The sequence below is a fragment of the Pituophis catenifer genome, unplaced genomic scaffold (assembly GCF_029215685.1).
Source record: "Pituophis catenifer annectens isolate HBS135680 unplaced genomic scaffold, rPitCat1.0.hap2 SCAF_6, whole genome shotgun sequence".
Taxonomy (NCBI): Eukaryota; Metazoa; Chordata; class Lepidosauria; order Squamata; family Colubridae; genus Pituophis; species Pituophis catenifer.
The window spans coordinates 2,804,522-2,823,108 of record NW_027256886.1 but is presented as its reverse complement, the minus strand read 5'-3'; positions in this window follow the sequence as shown (position 1 = coordinate 2,823,108).

Sequence of the window (18,587 nt, the reverse complement as noted above, 5' to 3'; positions counted from 1 at the left end):
CTATTCCATTCCATTCCATTCCATTCCAATATCTATTCTATTCTATTCTATTCTATTTCATTCCATTCCATTCCATTCCAATATCTATTCTATTCTATTCTATTCTATTCTATTCTATTCTATTCTATTCTATTCTATTCTATTCCATTCCATTCCATTCCATTCCAATATCTATTCTATTCTGTTCTGTTCTATTCTATTCTATTCTATTCTATTCTATTCTATTCTATTCTATTCTATTCTATTCTATTCCATTCCAATATCTATTCTATTCTATTCTATTCTATTCTATTCTATTTCATTCCATTCCATTCCATTTCATTCCAATATCTATTCTATTCTATTCTATTCTATTCTATTCTATTCTATTCTATTCTATTCCATTCCATTCCATTCCATTCCATTCCAATATCTATTCTATTCTATTCTGTTCTATTCTATTCTATTCTATTCTATTCTATTCTATTCCATTCCATTCCAATATCTATTCTATTCTATTCTATTTCATTCCATTCCATTCCATTCCAATATCTATTCTATTCTATTCTATTCTATTCTATTCTATTCTATTCTATTCTATTCTATTCTATTCCATTCCAATATCTATTCTATTCTATTTCATTCCATTCCATTCCATTCCAATATCTATTCTATTCTATTCTATTCTATTCTATTCTATTCTATTCTATTCTATTCTATTCTATTCTATTCTATTCCATTCCATTCCATTCCATTCCAATATCTATTCTATTCCATTCCATTCCATTCCATTCCATTCCATTCCATTCCATTCCAATCAAGAAGAGAACCAACCTAGAACTAAGGAGAAATTTCCTAACAATTAATCAGTGGAACGAATTGCCTCCAAAAGTTGTGAGTGCTTCATCACTGGAGGTTTTTAAGAAGAGATTGGACAGCCATTTATCCAAAATGGTATAGGGTCTCATGCTTGAGGAGGGGGCTGAAGAGCTCCATCATCCCTTCCAACACTTTTATTATGTTTCCCATTCCTGGGTAAAAGGTTGGCCCTGTCTGAACCAACCTGGGCACCTCCAACCACCCTTTTTCACAGTTTTTCACAAACGAACATGACCAAGTTTTTCTAGAGCAGCTTTCCCCGACGCGATGCCTTCTAGATATGTTTGATGTCTACTCCCATAACCCCCAGTCAACATTCCCACCGTCCCTTGGAGTAGGAACACAATGTGTAATATGCAAACCCTTTTCTACCCTGATGGGATAGCATTAAACTTGAGATGGCAAATTTTGAGAATTTGCCATTCCCTTGTGTGCAGGATTTAAAAAAAAACAAACGAACAGTATCTATAATTCCCTCCTGATCAATGCTTGTTGTTCAGAAATCCTGCCAGCTCTGGGCAATTGTCAAATTGATCTCCTGACAATAGGTATCTCAGGGGCTGCCCCAAAGAAGAGGGTGTCAAGCTATTCTCCAAAGCACTTGAGGGCAGGACAAGAAGCAATGGGTGGAAACTAATCAAGGAGCCTTGGTAGTACAGTGGTTTAAAGCACCCTGTTATTAAGACCAGCTGCCTGCAATTACTGCAGGTTCGAATCTCGCCAGGCTCAAGGTTGACTCAGCCTTCCATCCTTTCTAAGGTAGGTAAATTGAGGACCCAGTTTGTGGGGGCAATAAGCTGACTTTGTATAAATATATACAAAAGGATGAAGGCTATTGCTTAGCACATTGCTTAGCACATATTGCTTAGCACATTGTAAGCTGCCCTGAGTCTCCGGAGAAGGGCGGCATATAAATCAAAAAAAGAAAAAAAAAAAAGAGAGAGAGAGAGAGAGAGAGAGATAGAGAGAGGGAAGCAACCTAGAACTAAGGAGAAATTTCCTGACAGTTAGAACAATTAATCAGTGGAACAACTTTCCTCCAGAAGTTGTGGATGCTCCAACATTGGAAGTTTTTAAGAAGAGATTAGATAACCGTTTGTCTGAAGTGGTGCAGGGTTTCCTGCCTAAGCAGAGGGTTGGACTAGAAGACCTCCAAGGTCCCTTCTAACTCTGTTATTCTATTCTATATTCTAAAATAATTACCTGGATTAAAATTGCCTCATTCTTATGCAGCCTGTGCTATTTAGCCGAAGAAGATTTCTCTTTCTTCTTCTCTGGGTCACACGAGGGCAGCATGAAGGAAGGAAAGTCTCTGGAGTTTAGATCAGTATCTATGGACACCTCAATGACTTGCAGAATCAGAGAATGATTGAATGCATCAGTTGGAAGGCAGAGTAACACACTGTTCTACTGTAAGCTGATTGTGCTTACTATCATAGAACATAACCGAATAACAGAGTTTATTTATTTATTTATTTATTGGTTCAATTTATATGCCGCCTTTCTCTGGAGACTCAGGGCGGCTTACAATGCGTTTAAGCAATAGCCTTCATACTTTTGTATATATCTGCTTAGTAGGGCTTTCGCCCCCCCCCCCCCAAGCGGTGTTCTTTTTTATACAAAGTCAGCTTATTGCCCCCACAAACCGGGTTCTCATTTTACCTCCCTCGAAAGGATGGAAGGCTGAGTCAACCTTGAGCCTGGTGAGATTCGAACTTGCAGTAATTGCAGGCAGCTGGTGTTACTTAACAGTGCTTTAGTCTGCTGCGCTACCAAGGCTCTGTTCTACTGTAAGCTGATTGTGCTTACTATCATAGAACATAACCGAATAACAGAGTTTGAAGGGACCCATTGCTCACGCAGAAGAACCTATACCCTTGCAGACATGGTTGTCCAACCTCTTCTTAAAAACCTCCAGTGTTGGAGGAAACTTCTGGAGGCAAGTTGTTCCACCGATGAATTGTTCTAAGTGTCAGGAAGTTTCTCCTTAGTTCCAGTTGCTTCTCTCCTTGATTAGTTTCCATCCATTGCTTCTTATCCTGCCTTCAGGTGCTTTGGAGAATAGATTGACCTCGTCTTTTTTGTGGCAACCCCTCAAATATTGGAAGATGCTATCATGTCACCCCTACTTCTTCTTTTCATTAAACGAGACATAGAAGACAGAGTAATAGAGTTGGAAGGGACTTTGGAGGTCTTCTGGCCCAATCTTGCTCAAGCAGGAAACCTTATACCAGATCAGAAAAGTGGTTGTCCAATCTCTTCTTTAAAGCCTCCAATGCAGTGGTGAAATCCGATTTTTTTTTACTACCGGTTCTGTGGGCGTGGCTTGGTGGGCGTGGCAGGGGAAGGATACTGCAAAGTCCCCATTCCCTCCCCACTCCTGGGGGAAGGATATTGCAAAATCTCCATTCCCACCCCACTCTGGGGCCAGCCAGAGGTGGCATTTGCCGGTTCTCCGAACTGCTCAAAATTTCCGCTACCGGTTCTCCAGAACCTGCTGGATTTCACTCCTGCACCAATGCAATGGATGTTTTTTTTAAAAAAATACTTTCTGTGATTTGTCCCAAAGGTTTGTTCTGCCCCAGCTACGGATCCCAAAGAACGCAGCATGCACAAAGTTTGTACAAAACTGAATTTACTAAAATAACTCAGTCTTTTTCAAAACAAAGGCTGTTAATAAGCTTTCTTAACAGCCTACAAGAAACCAAAGATGACGTAATCGCAATCTTACGAAGGTTGGCAGAAAGCTCAGAAGCAATGTGCAGAAAATCCAGACGCAAAGTAGAGTGAACTAAAGTTGTTCCCTACAACTTGTTTCAGTCGGCGTTCCTCCTTAAATAGGTTAAGGGAGTGGCCAATGAGCCCCAAGCCTTACTCTCGAGGAGACCTCCTCCTGAGGAGCCACTCCTGCCTTTTGGCAGCTCTGCGCGCCCGTGCATTGAGAAGAGGCTCCTCCTCTTCGTCCTCTTCACTTAAAGAAGCTTCTGGAGGTTCTGAAGGCCCTGGCTGAATCCCCGCCTCTGGCACCACATCTTCTCCAGCCTCCTCACTTTCCAACTCAAGTGCCAGCTGCACAGGCTGCTGCACACCACCACACCAGCCTCCTCGCTGTCAGAATCAGCTACAATCCGCAAAGGCCGCTGATGGGCCACAACAAGGTCCTTTTCCAAAAGCCAACTAAACTTTCCTGTTTTTTTTTCCCTTAAAAACATTTCGCTTCTCACGGATGAAGGAACGGAACGGGAGAAGCTTCTTGCATGAGAAGCAGTATGTTTCGAAATGCGGAAAAAACACCCAATCTAGTTGCTTTTTGGAAAAGCACTTTTGGGACAATCACGACCTGGATGATTGAGAATCTCCGTTGACACTTTTTGCGATCGGGATTTGATCCTTAGGCAGCCCCAAATTGCACTGGCCTGAAGATCAGAAGATCAGCCCAACGCTAAAGGGATCCCAAGCTCGGTTGCCGAAAAGAAGGAAACTTGGAGAAAAACCAGTTTATAAGCAAAGTTTTCGAAGCCTATTTCCATTTAAGGGGATTTACACCAAGCAACACACCTCTTTTAAGGGCTCTGCCAACGGAGAAATTAAGGTGAAATGAAATGGCTTCCTAAGGGAAATTGAAATTTGCTTCGTGATGCTAGCTGAGTCATCAAAGTGAAACACACCTACCTCACCCACAACAAGGAGGTGATTGATGTGGGAAAGTATTTCTATCACTGTGGGCTAAGTGTAGAGTGACCTTGATCTTTTGCCTGATTCACACACCAGCTTCACTAATGCTTTGCTTAACCATGATTACCGACCTCAGAAGGATGGAAGGCTGAGCCAACCTTGAGCCTGGTGAGATTCGAAGTGCCAAATTGCTGGCAGTCAGCAGAAGTAGCCTGCAATACTGCATTCTAACCACTGGGCCACCGCAGTGTAACTACGAATGGTCCCTGAGTTGTTGTAAGTCAAGGGCTACCTGTAGAAGTTGATTTAAATAATCATTTTGACAAGTTGTGATCATGGAATCATAGCAATAGTAATAGTCCTTAGACTTATATACCACTTCACAGTGCTTTATAGCCCTCTCTAAGCATCAGCATATTGCCCCCAACAAGCTGGGTCCTCATTTTACCGACCTCAGAAGGATGGAAGGCTGAGCCAACCTTGAGCCTGGTGAGATTCGAACTGCCTAATTGCTGGCAGTCAGCAGAAGTAGCCTGCAGTACTGCATTCTAACCACCGGGCCACTGCACTGTAACTACGAATGGTCCCTGAATTGTTGTAAGTCAAGGGCTACCTGTAGAAGTTGATTTAAATAATCATTTTGACAATAATAATAATAATAATTTTATTTCTATACCGCCCTTCTCCCGAAGGACTCAGGGCGGTGTACAGCCAATTTAAAAACACAACACACAACAATGATTAAAAATTAAAATAATTAAATAGATTTGGCCGGTTTAAAACCCCAAAAATTTAAAATACCCCAATTTAAAATTATTATGTTGATAGCCCGGCCTGGCGGAACAACAGGGTCTTCAGTGCGCAGCAAAACACCCGGAGGTCGGAGATTTACGTATTTCCGGGGGCAGTTCATTCCACAGGGCTGGGGCTCCCACAGAGAAGGCCCTCCCCCTGGGTGTCGCCAGCCAACATGACTTGGCCGATGGCACCCTGAGAAGACCCTCTCTGTGGGAGCGAACTGGCCTGTGGGAGGCTATTGGTGGCAGAAGACGGTCTCGAAGGTACCCGGGTCCTATGCCATGGAGCGCTTTAAAGGTGGTAACCAACACCTTGAATCGCACCCGGAAGACCACTGGGAGCCAGTGCAGCTCGCGCAGGAGGGGTGTCACGCGGGCACAACGAGTTGCGCCCATAACCACCCGCGCGGCCGCATTCTGGACCAGTTGGAGCCTCCGAGTGCTCTTCAAGGGGAGCCCCATGTAGAGAGCATTACAATAGTCCAGCTGGGAGGTGACAAGGGCATGAGTGACCGTGCGCAAGTTGTGATCATGGAATCATAGCAATAGCAATAGTCCTTAGACTTATATACTGCTTCACAGTGCTTTACAGCTCTCTCTAAGTGGTTTACAGAGTCAGCATATTTGCCCCCAAACAATCTGAGTCCTCATTTTTACCCACCGCAGGAGGATGGGAGACTGAGTCAACCTTGAGCCTGGTGAGATTCGAACTGCCAAATTGTTGGCAGCCGTCAATCAGCAAAAGTAGCCTGCAGTACTGCACTGTAACCACTGCACCCTTGACTTATGGCCCCAATGGAGCCCAAAATTTATGTTGCTAAGTGATACAAAGGGAAATGGTGGCTCAGTGGCTAAAATGCTTAGCTTGTCAATTGAAAGGTCGGCAGTTCAGCGGTTCGAATCCCTAGCGCCGCGGGGTGAGCTCCCGTGACTTGTCCCAGCTTCTGCCAACCTAGCAGTTAGAAAGCAGGTAAAAAATGCAAGTAGAAAAATAGGGACCACCTTTGGTGGGAAGGTAACAGCGTTCCGTGCGCCTTTGGCATTTAATCATGCTGGCCACATGACCACGGAGACGTTTTCGGACAGCGCTGCCTCTTCGGCTTAGAAACAGACATGAGCACCGCCCCCTAGAGTCGGGAATGACTAGCACATATGTGCAAGGGGAACCTTTACCTTTTAAGCGATACATTTGTTAAGCGAGTTTTGCCCCATTTTACAACCTTTCTCGCCATAGTTGTTAAGTGAATCACTGCAGTTGTTAAGTCAGAGACATGACTGTTAATTGAATCTGGCTTCCCCATCAACTTTGCTTGGCCGAAAGTTCACAAAAAGTGATCCCATGGCCCGAGGACACTGCAACCGACTCATATATATGACAGTTGCAGTCTCCCTGGGTCATGTGATCACCTTTTGTGAGCTTCGGACAAGCAAAATCAACGGGGAAGCCAGACTCACTTAACCACCGTGTTGCTAACTTAACAACTGCAGTGATTCACTTAACAACCCTGGCAAGAAAAGTCGTAAAATGTCACAAAATTCACTTAATAACTTAGCAACTGAAATTTTGGGCTCAACTGTTGTGTGTAAGTCCATGTCTATTTTAGGGAGGGGGGGCTTTGTTAATGTTCTTTCTCCCTTAATTCAGGGGTGAAATGTTCCCGGTTCGGATCGGATTGCCCGATCCGGTAGCGATGGAGGTGGGTGGTTCGGAGAACTGGTAGCAAAAATCCCTGCTCTCCCCCATGCCCAGCTGAGCCACACAATCATCAGAGGCTTTTTTTTTTAGTTTTAAAAGCAATTTTTCTACAACCTCTTCGGCCAAAAAATGCTTTTCAAAGTAAAAAAAAAAGAAGCCTCTGATGATCGCACGGCTCAGCTGGGATCTTCAAAGGCTTTTAAAAGAAAAAACCCTTTTTTTCTTTTAAATGCCTCTGACGATCCCAGCTGATCGTCAGAGCCTTTTGAAAGCATTTTTTTACAACCTCTTCACTGAAATTTTAAAAGTTAAAAAAAAAATTCGCCACACCCACCCAGTCACATTACCCCCCCAAGCCATGCCCACAGAACTGGTAGTAACCAATTTTAGATTTCACCACTGCACCAAGGGCCCCTCAGATTATCATTTTTTTACATGTAAACATTTCCAGTTTCCATCTTAGACTTTGTCCTAAATTACAAGGCAGAGAAACACAATTATCTAAAGAGATTATCCCAGCCTTGCTAACTCTTGTCATCCCACCCCCACCCAGTTCCTTCTGGATTCAGGTAGTCCTTGATTTATGACCGTAACTGAGCCCAACATTTCTGTTGATAAGGGAGACAATTGTTCAGTAAGGTTTTTTTCCTCGTGGTACGATCTTTCTTGCCACCGTCGCTAAGTGAATCACTGCAGTTGTTCAGTTAGTAGCACGGTGGTAAATGGATCTGGCTTCCCCGTTGATTTTGTGGGTCAGAAGTAGTGGTGGGATTCAAATAATTTAACAACTGGTTCTCTGCCCTAATGACCAGCTGGGTAGGCGTGGCCTGGTGGTCATGTGACTGTGTGGGCGTGGCCAACTCAAAGTCACTCACGTCGATGGGCGCTTCGCCTTATCTGTTACAATGTAATAAGGGTTCACCAGAGAAGCAGTTTCTGTAAGCAGGGCGATGAAGATTAGGCTAGAAACAACACCAGAATGTTTAAGTTCCTTACAGGATTAGCCCTGTAAAGTGGAAAAGAAACAAAATAAAATTTCTTCCAACAACCGGTTCTCCAAACTGCTTAGAAAGTTAACAACCGGTTCTCCCGAATCGGTGTCAACTGGCTGAATCCCACCACTGGTCAGAAGGTTGCAAAAAGGGGTTCCCATGACCCAGGGACATAGCCACCGTCAGAAATGCAGACCGACTGCCAAAGCAGCCAAATTTGGTCACGTGACTACGGAGAGGTTGCAAGTTGTAAAATGTAAAAAATGGTTATAAGTCTCTTTTTCAGGGCCGTTGTGACTTCAAACAGTCGTTCAACAAATTGTTGTAAACCAAAGACTATCTGTATCTAACAGAGATTATCTCGACTTTGCTAAATTTGTCATCCCATTCCTGGTTCCTTCCAGATTTATGAATTCTAGCCCACATTATCTTTTTTTTAAAGTTTTTTATTTCCCCCCCCCTCATAAACATATCTTAAATGTACAGTTTCTTATCTAACATACATATTTTCTTTTAACTTTCATACTAATATAATCTTCATTCTAAACAATTTAAATATATTCGGGGTTGCTCTTCTACCATTTCATCTCCCTTGTTTTACAACAATCCTTCTTCTCCCTCTCCTCTTTCCTTTCCCTCCCTTCTTCCATCTACTCTTCTGCTTTCTTTCCTCCTCTCCTTCTCCTTCTCTCCTTCCCCTTCCTTTCCCCACACACCTCCCTTCTTCCTCCCTTCTAACCTTCTCTCCTACTCTTGTTTCCCCTCTCTTTCTTCCTCTTCTTTTCCCTTTTTTCTTTCCCTCTCTCTCCGTCCTCTCTCCTCTCCTCTATCCCTCTCCATTCTCTCTCTGTTGTTGTATTCATTTTCAATTTAGTATTTTCCAAAGTAGTATTCGAGCAATCCTGATTTTTACTTTCTTTTCTAGCCCTCATCATCTTAATGTTGAAGACCGGCCTGTGGACAGGGGAAATCAGAAATGCAACTCAGAGAGCCCAGAATTAGAAAGAGGTTGTGTAAACCATGGTTTTGCAATAGGTATGAATTGCATGTTTGCTACTACTACTACCACCACCACAACAACAACAAAACTGCCTACATAAATTGAACTACAGTATAGTTACCTAATTCTAGGAAAACGGAGAATGTGACCTCTGTTCTGTATTTGTGCAGTGAAATAGGTCTCAGTAAATAACAACTGCAATGGAGTAAAAAAGGGACTTATTGAATCAAGATTGTCACAAATCTACCGTCTTTCCCAGAAAATAAGACCCTGTCTTATATTTTTTTGAACTCTGAAATAAGCGCTTGGCCTTATTATCAGGGAGATTTTATTATTTTGGGGCTTGTGGAACAAGATGGCTGTCTTACCTGATTTCCAGCTCTACGTTTAAATATTTTTGGGGAGGGCTTATTTTTGGGGGGAGACTTATTTGAGCGCATGCACTCAAAAGCCTGATTGGGCTTATTATCAGGGGATGTCTTATTTTCGGGGAAACAGGGTACTACATACATTGATTGACCATCTAGGACAGTGATGGCTATTTCTTGTCATGAGCTAGCGTGTGCGTGTGCTGGCACCCATAATGCAATGCGCACACCCTGCGCATACGCACATGCCCCCCACTCCCCTTGCCCCCCGCATGCGCGACCATCCCTGCCTCCTCATTTTGGGCCTAGCAGGCCTCCCTGCAGCCTCCTGGGCCCAAAAACGGGCCGTGTGGGAGCGCACTGCATCCACCCACCCCTCATGCATGCACGCATGACCCCCGCCTGCACATGTGCACGTGACCCCCTGCACATGTGCGCACGTCTCCCGCATACACACCACTCCCACACATCCCGAAAATCAGCTTGCCAGTGGGAGGCACACGCGCATGTGCGGTGCAGCTGAGCTGGGCAATGGCTCGCGTGCAGTGGTGGGTTTCAAATTTTTTTACTACCGGTTCTGTGAGTGTGGCTTGGTGGGCGTGGCAGGGGAAGGATACTGTAAAATCTCCATTCCCACTCCACTCCGGGGGAAGGATACTGCAAAATCCCCATTTCCTCCCGATCAGCTGGGACTTGGGAGGCAGAGAATAGATGGGGGCGGGGCCAGTCACAATTTTTACTACCGGTTCTCCAAACTACTCAAAATTTCCGCTACCAGTTCGCCAGAACTGGTCAGAACCTGCTGAACCCCACCTCTGCTTGCGTGCCTGCAGAGAGGGCCCTGCATGCCAGAGGTTCGCCATCACGGGTCTAGGAAATATGGCTGAAATCCAATGTCCTCAGAAACACAATAAGATGAACCCTGAAGTTGATTTAGGTTAAGAATCCATCAAGGTCGGTATTCAGTACAGGTAGTCCTCGGCTTACAAACGTTTTGTTTAGTGACCGTTCGAAGTTACAACAGCACTGAAAAGCGACTGATGACTCTTTTTTCACACTTGCGCCCAGGGGTGGGTTCTAAATTTTTTTACTACCGGTTCTGTGGGCGTGGCTTATTTTGTGGGTGTGGTTTGGAGGTCATGTGACTAGGTGGGCGTGGCTAGCTGGTCAGAGTCATTCCTGGAAGGTCCTCGCACTTACGACCAGTCCTCGCACTTACGACCCGACTCATTTGTTTGCTTTTAACACTGATCAGCTGTAGGACGGCCCTTTGAAGCCCCGCGGCAAGAGTTTAAACAGTTTTTTTCCCTCTAGTCATCAGTTGGGACTCAGGAGGCAGCAATAGATTGGGGGTGGGGCCAAATAAAAGGTAAGAATAATGTGGGTGGGTGGGAGGGCGGGGGGGGAGAACCGGTTCGGTGACGTCATATTGTCACTGCTACCGGCTCGGCCGAACCGGACCGAACCGGGAGGAACCCACCACTGCTTGCGCCCCTTGCAGCAGCCCTGTGGTCACGTGATGAAAATTCAAACGCTTGGCAACTGACTCGTATTTATGACGGTTGCAGTGTCCCTGAGTCATTTGATCACCTTTTGCGACTTTTTGACCAGCAAATTCAAGGGGGGGAAGCCAGATTCAATTAAGAACCTTGTTCCTAATTTAACAACTGCAGCGGTTCACTTAATAACTGTGGCAAGAAAAGTCATTAAATCAGAGCAGGGGTTTGGACTAAAAGACCTCCAAGGTCCTTTCCAATAACTCTGTTATTCTGTTAAACTCGAGTCAGACAATGAGGAGGCTGGAGAAGATGTGGTGCCAGAGGCGGGGATTCAGCCAGGGCCTTCAGAACCTCCAGAAGCTCCCATAAGTGAAGAGGAAAAAGAGGAGGAGCCTCTTCTTGATGCACGTGCACGCAGAGCTGCCAAAAGGCAGGAGTGGCTCCTCAGGAGGAGGTCTCCTCAAGAGTAAGGCTTGGAGCTAATTGGCCACTCCCTTAGCCTATTTAAGGAAGGACGACGACTGAGGCAATTTGCAGGGAACAACTTCGTTCACTCTCCTTCACGTCTTGATCTTAGTTCTCTTATCATCTTCCTGCAAATTGCTTCTGGGCTTTCTGCCAACCCTAGTAAGATTACGATTATTTATTCTTTGGATTCTTGTAGGCTGTTAAGAAAGTTAATTAACAGGCTTTGTGTGAAAAAGACTGATTGGATTTAGTAAACTAAAGTTTGTACAGACTTTGTGTGTGCTGCGTTCTTTGGGGTCCTAGCTGGGGCAGAACAAGCTCCCACTGTGCCTAACCAGACACATTCTGGACGTTCTTAAAATGAAGAATAATAAGGATGTTGTTGTTTTTTGTTTGTATTGCTCCATAGTAACAGAATTGAAGATATATATTTTTTGCAATTCAGGAAGTAGTGAACTGCCGTTAAGAAGGGGAAGCCATTAATAGCTCATCCCACCATGTTTTAACAAAGCTCCAATCTGGAAGCATCTGGATGGCTATCGCCAGAATCCAGACTAAGTTGGAGGGGACCTTAGAGATCTTCTAGTCCCGTGATGGCGAACCTATGGCACGCTATGGAGCCATATATGTGGGCACGCGAGCGTTGCCCTAGCTCAGCTCCAGCGCGCATGCACGCTCCAGCCAACTGATTTTCAGGCCTTCCAGGCCCACTGGAAGTTGGGAAACGGGCTGTTTCCGGCATCCGGAGGGCCTCCAGGCGGGTGGGGAAGGCCATTTTTGCCCTCCCCAGGCTTCTAGAAAGCCTTTGGTAATGTAAATGAAGATGATAGATGACCACTGGATAACTTTCTATTCACTCTATTCTAAAAAGCAGAAAATGCATCCGGTTGGAAAAAGTACAAACTCAGCCAAAATCCTTTTGATACCTTTAGGAGGCCTCTAAGTTGTCAGAAGAAAGGAACATTCTAATGACATACAGCTTAAAGGTTGGTTAGGTCAAGGGGATCCACATGAGCTATAAGTCGTCTATCAACAGAACATAATTTGAATCTATGCTCCAGTAATTTACAGAAGAATTATGATTGTTTGGCAAGGATAAGGTAAAACTTTAGTAATTAAGAAATGTCAATTAAATATAACAAATGTATATGACCATATAAACTGCTGAGTTAACAGAATCCTTTGTCTTAGAAGTTTATAAAACCGTTGTAACAGAGTTCTCTCCTTGTTCAAAGCTTCATGTAAAAACTGGCTCTGAACCTTGCGCAATAAAACTGTCTCTGGCTGACCTAGGAATGTTGCTTTGTACTCATCATTCCACAACATTGGAGCCTGGGGAGGGCAAAAACGGGCCTACAGAGCCCATTGTGCCATCACGTGCCAAAAGTGGGGGGGAGAACGGAGGGGTTGCACGCACATGCACAGGGGGCGGGGCACATTGAATTATGGGTGTGGGCACACACGCACGTGACCCCCCCCGCCCTACCCCCGCTTTTGGCACACAACGGCAAAAAGGTTAGCCATCACTGTTCTAGTCTGATGGAAGCAAATTCCAGTTTAGCCCTTGGTTAGCTCTAGATTAGAAAGAGACATGAATCTCCACGGAGTAGAGAACCTTTTCATCACAATACCCCTCGGCGTCTGTTCTCTTTCTCGTCTTCCTTCCTCTTTTCAAAGTGAACTAAAGTAACTATATGTGGGTACTGAAGCTTATTTACCACAGTAACGAGCAAAACGGGCTTCGTGTCACGCGGAGGGGAAGCAGAGAGAAATTCCTCCAGCTGCATCTGGCTGAGATGTTTGCAAGGGGGAGAAGAAGTAGAAGGGCGGGAGGAGAAAAAAGGGAGAGGAGAATAAGGCGGGGACAACAAATATGCCAAAGACAAAGCGGAAAGGAGCACAAAAAGAGAGAGCCTAAAAATGATAAAAAGTCGTGCACAGAAAGCTTCCAAATTCTATAGGGCCAGTGATGGTGAACCTTTTAGAGACTGAGTTGCCCAAACTGCAACCCAAAACCCACTTATTTATCGCAAAGTGCCAACACGGCAATTTAACCTGAATAATGAGGTTTTACTACCTAAAATAATGATAAACAAGACAGAGTTCAGCTAAATGTTCTAAGAAAAACGTGATAAATGCACTTTTATGCCCCTTCATTTTTCCCCCTGCTTTTGATATAGCAGGGTAGCTGGGGCAGAACACACTACAGTGGCTCAGTTGTCTGTGAAATGAATCCGGCATCCTTCACTGACTTTGTCAGTAGTTCGCTAAAGGTAATGAATGACATAACCCCGGGGACACTGCAACCGTCATAAATATGAACCAGTTGCCAAGCATCCGAATTTTTGATCCTGTGACCATGGGGATGCCGCAACGGTCGTAAGTGTGAACAACGGTCATAAGTCCCTTTTTTCAGTGCCATTGCAACTTCAGTAACAGCAACAGAGTTGGAAGGGACCTCGGAGGTCATTTAGTTCAACCCCCTGCTCACGCAGGAGCTAGGGATTCGAACTGCCGAACTGCCGACCTTTCTGATCGACAAGCTCGGCGTCTTAGCCACTGAGCCATCTAGTCAGACTTCGAACGGTCACTAAATGAATGGTTATATGGACCAGGTGTACGGTTAACCAAACCAGGCTCAGCATGTTGTGAGAATATATCCGTTAGGCCTTCCACTTACATACTTAGGCATGGTGAATGAGCTCCGCTAATAATTTTGCCGGATGCACCAAACAACCCTTAAGATTAACAGGGCTATAAGACACGCCAAAGTCAACATTATAGGCCGAGATAACTAGTTTGGCTGCTTGCCTTCCCTGCAAAAAAAACCCCCCTGCAAATTGCTAGTGAATTGCTAGTATATCCCAACCCGCAATTTTTCCCTTTCCTATCAGGTAGGAAATGAACACTATGAAGGCATCCAATCAGTGATGTTTGTAGGGAGGGGAGAGGTGGGATATAAAATGCGAATTGGCTGCCACAGCCATGTAATTGAAACCCCGCCCCCTTTTATTTACCTCATAAGAAAGCGGGGAAGATTCGCTGGGTTGGCACAGGTGCCATCTCGGTTTTCCTGACCCTCGGATGAAGGTGTCCGCGATTACACTGCAGCAATTTATTTTAATAGCCATATTTAAAAAAAAAAATACGTTCATAAAATGAGAACTTTACTGTGGACATTCTGCTCTGTTGATTGCGGAATATCTTCTTTACAGTAAACATAATTACAGACGTATATTCCAATTTTCTTTCTTTCTTTCTTTCTTTCTTTCTTTCTTTCTTTCTTTCTTTCTTTCTTTCTTTCTTTCTTTCATTCATTCTTTTTCTTCTTTGTTTCTTTCCCCTCCCCTCCCTCCCTCCTTCCCTCTTTCTTTCTTTCCCCTCCCCTCCCTTCCCCTCCCCTCCTCTAGCCTCCCTCCCTCCCTCCCTCCCTCTTTCTTTCTTTTTCTTTCTTTCTTTCCTTCTTTCCTTCTTTCTTTCTTTCCCCTCCCCTCCCTCCCTCCTTCCCTCTTTCTTTCTTTCCCCTCCCCTCCCTTCCCCTCCCCTCCTCTAGCCTCCCTCCCTCCCTCTTTCTTTCTTTCTTTTTCTTTTTCTTTCCTTCTTTCCTTCTTTCTTTCTTTCTCTCTCTCTCTCTCCTTCTTTCTTTCTTTCCTTCTTTCTCTCTCTCTCTCTCTTTCTTTCTTTCCCCTCCCCTCCCCTCTCCTCCCTTCCCATCCCCTCCCTCCCGCCTCTTTCTTTTTCTTTCCTTCCCCTCCCCACCCTTCCCCTCCCCTCCTCTAGCCTCCCTCCCTCCCTCTTTCTTTCTTTCTTTCTTTCTTTCTTTCTTTCTTTCTTTCTTTTTCTTTCTTTCTTTCTCTCCCTCTCTCTCTTTCTTTCTTTGTTTCTTTCTCTCTCTCTCTCTCTCTCTCTCTCTTTCTCCTTCCTTCCTTCCTTCCTTTCCATTCTTTCTTTCTTTCTATCTATCCCACCTTTATTATTTTTACAAATATAGACATGAAACCTCAAGCCAACCCAACCTACAAGTTTTGGCTTCAGGAAGACAAGCTAGTGTTCCCGTCTCCCCATGTTCGTTTGTTCAGCAGATGTTGCATTCTGAAACCCACAACTGAGTGTGGCCATTCGTTCTGTAAGCCAGAAGCGTATTGTGGAATCCTCACAAGTCCCAACACTTCCACGAAAGCCCTGGTTGACCTTGGGAAGCTACAGTAGCCTTTGTACTATGATGTCAGTGCACGAATTCCTCCCGACAGGGGTGGCTTGTGGGCAAAAGAGCGATTGCCAAATGAAAAAATTAGGATTGTGAAACTGCAGGTAACAGCATTGCAACAGAGATAACAGTATGATCGCAGTTAAACTGGAAATTTCATCAGGTAAATTGAGGTGTGGCTTCAGGTGAGAGGACAGGTGTATAGTATGGACGTGTATTATGGGTTACACCAGAGGACAGTATCAAAGTGCGGGCAGTTTCAAAATGCTGAGTCACGTTCATGGTGAATTATCATTTAGCTCAGGGTTGTCAAACACCCTGGAAACAGTGAAGGACCAGCCCATGGTGCCTCTGCCAGCGAAAAGGGAGCTAGGGAGGGTTGTGTGCAGAGGGCTGCAGGAGGCTGTCGCAGCCCAAAACGGAGCTTTGATGAGTGACATCGAGCTGGCCATGCCCCCCCCCCCCCGGTCCAGGGGTGGGTTCTAAATTTTTTACTACTGATTCTGTGGCCGTGACTTATTTTGTGGGTGTGGCTTGGAGGTCATGTGATTAGGTGGGCATGGCTAGCTGGTCAGAATCATTCCTGGAAGGTCCTCGCACTTACGACCCGACTCATTTGTTTGCTTTTAACACTGATCAGCTGTAGGAAGGCCCTTTGAAGCCCCGCGGCAAGAGTTTAAACAGTTTTTTTTCCCTCTAGTCATCAGCTGGGACTCAGGAGGCAGCAATAGATTGGGGGTGGGACCAAATAAAAGGTAAGAATAACGTGGGGGGTGGGGGGTGGGAGGGCAGGGGGGGGAGAACCGGTTCAGTGACGTCATATCATCACTGCTACCGGCTCGACCGAACCGGACCTAACCAGGAGGAACCCACCACTGCCCTGGTCCCCCCCCCCCCGAGGTCAAACACAACCCTGATGCGTGTTGTGGTCCACCAGCAGCCTGCAGAACTGGCAGCGGAGTCAGATAGCAATGAGGCTGAGGAAGAACATGGGCCAGTCCTGGATGCTGGGGAAGGCCCGGATGAGGGCTCTGCGTCGGAGGCAGAGATGGGGCCAGGGCCATCGGGGAGTGATGTGTGGACTCCGGAGCAGTGGTGGCATTCAAGTAATTTAGCAACTGGTTCTCTGCCCTAATGATTTCTTCCAACAACCAGTTTGCCAAACTGCTCAGAAAGTTAAGAACCGGTTCTCCCGAAGTGGTGCGAACTGAATCCCACCACTGCTCTGGAGCCTCCAGAGGCAGACAGCAGAGAGGCAGAGGAACAGGAGGAGCCTGTTCCTAGTGCACACATGCGAAGAGCTGCTGGCTGAGGAACTCTGGGAGTTGAAGTCCACAAGTCTTAAAGTTGCCAAGGTTGGAGACCCCTGTTTTAGAGGTTTGTTGAAGCACTTAGAGGTTTATCTGTGTCCTCAGGGTCACCTGAGTGGGGCTCCTGGTTCCTTGTACTTTTAGCTATACTATTTGGGATGAATACCCTTTGAATGGTGTGGGAGTAGGAATGAATTTTCAGAGGAAATATTGCAGACTACAACAACCATTTGCACCACTCAGGTGACCCCCGGGGTCACAGGTAAACCTCCAGGTGCTTCAATGACTCTCTAAAAGGAGGCAAATGACCAGCTGTCTACAAGGAATATAAATCCTTCTATTCCCCACCATCCAGTCAGAACTGAAGAAGCTTCTTGGATGAGAAGCGAAACATCTTCAAAAGAAAAAAACTAGAAAGTCCAATTGCCTCCTGAAAAAGCACCTTGGGGACATCAGTCAAGATCAAGGAAGGTCCCTTGGAAGCCTTGAGCCATTCACTTTCTTTCAGCCCAATAAGTCCCAGAGAGTTGGAGTTGTGCCTCAACTTACAACCATTCATTTAGTGACCATTTATTTGAAGTTACAATGGTGCTGAACAAAAAGTGACTTATGAACATTTTTCACACTTTCAACAGTTGCAGCATCCCCATGGTCACCTGATAAAAGTGTGGACACTTGGCAACTGACTCATACTTACGACAGTTGCAGTGTTTCTGGATCAGTGTTCCCTTTTGCGGACTTCTGATAAGCAAAGTCAATGGGGAGGCCAGATTCGCTTAACAACCGTGTGACTAACTTAACAACCGCAGTGATTCCCTTAACAACTGTGGCAAGGAAGGGCGTAAAACGGGACACTTAACAACTGTCTCGCTTAACCACAAACATTTGGGACTCAATCATGGTTGGAAGTCAAGGACTACGTGTACAGGTGAAAGAGTAATGTACTCCATTATGAACTCTTAATGAGATGGCAAATAATTAATTCACCACTAATTAGCCAACCAGATGTGGGTCTAGCCAGTTGGGTGCCTGGTTTGCCGGTAGAGTGGGCAGGTGGCACACTCTATCAACAGCCAGTACTTGTCCTCCGGAGTAATCTCTCCTATCATTATGTTGATTTCTGGAGCTTGCACAAATCCAGACTGGTGTCTATCTAAGAAATCAAAGATATTAACTTTCAGGGATTCAGAAGAAAAGTCAGAATGCTTCTTCCATCAGACAATTTTCTAACAATCAAAAGAACCTGACGGTATAGAGCTGTGATGGCGAATCTATGGCACGCGTGCCACAAGTGGCACATGGAGCCATAACTGTGGGCACACGAGCGTTGCCCTAGCTCAGCTCCAGCGCATTTTCGGCCAGCTGATTTTCAGGCCTTCCGGGCCCACTAGAAGTTGGGAAACAGCCATTTCTGGCCTCCGGGAGGGTGGGGGAGGCTGTTTTCGCCCTCCCCAGGCTCCAAGAAAGCCACTGGCGCCTGGGGAGGGCGAGAAACAGGCCTACCGGGCCCACCAGTAATCTTTTTTCTGTTGCGTGCCAAAAAGCGGGGGAAGCACGTGGAGGGACTTTGAATTATGGGTGTGGGCACGCACATGCGCGACCCACCCCGCGCTTCCCCTGCTGTTGGCATGCGACAGAAAAAACGTTAGCCATCACTGGTATAGAGCCATGATGGCGAACCTATGGCACGCGTGCCGGAAGTGGCACGCAGAGCCAT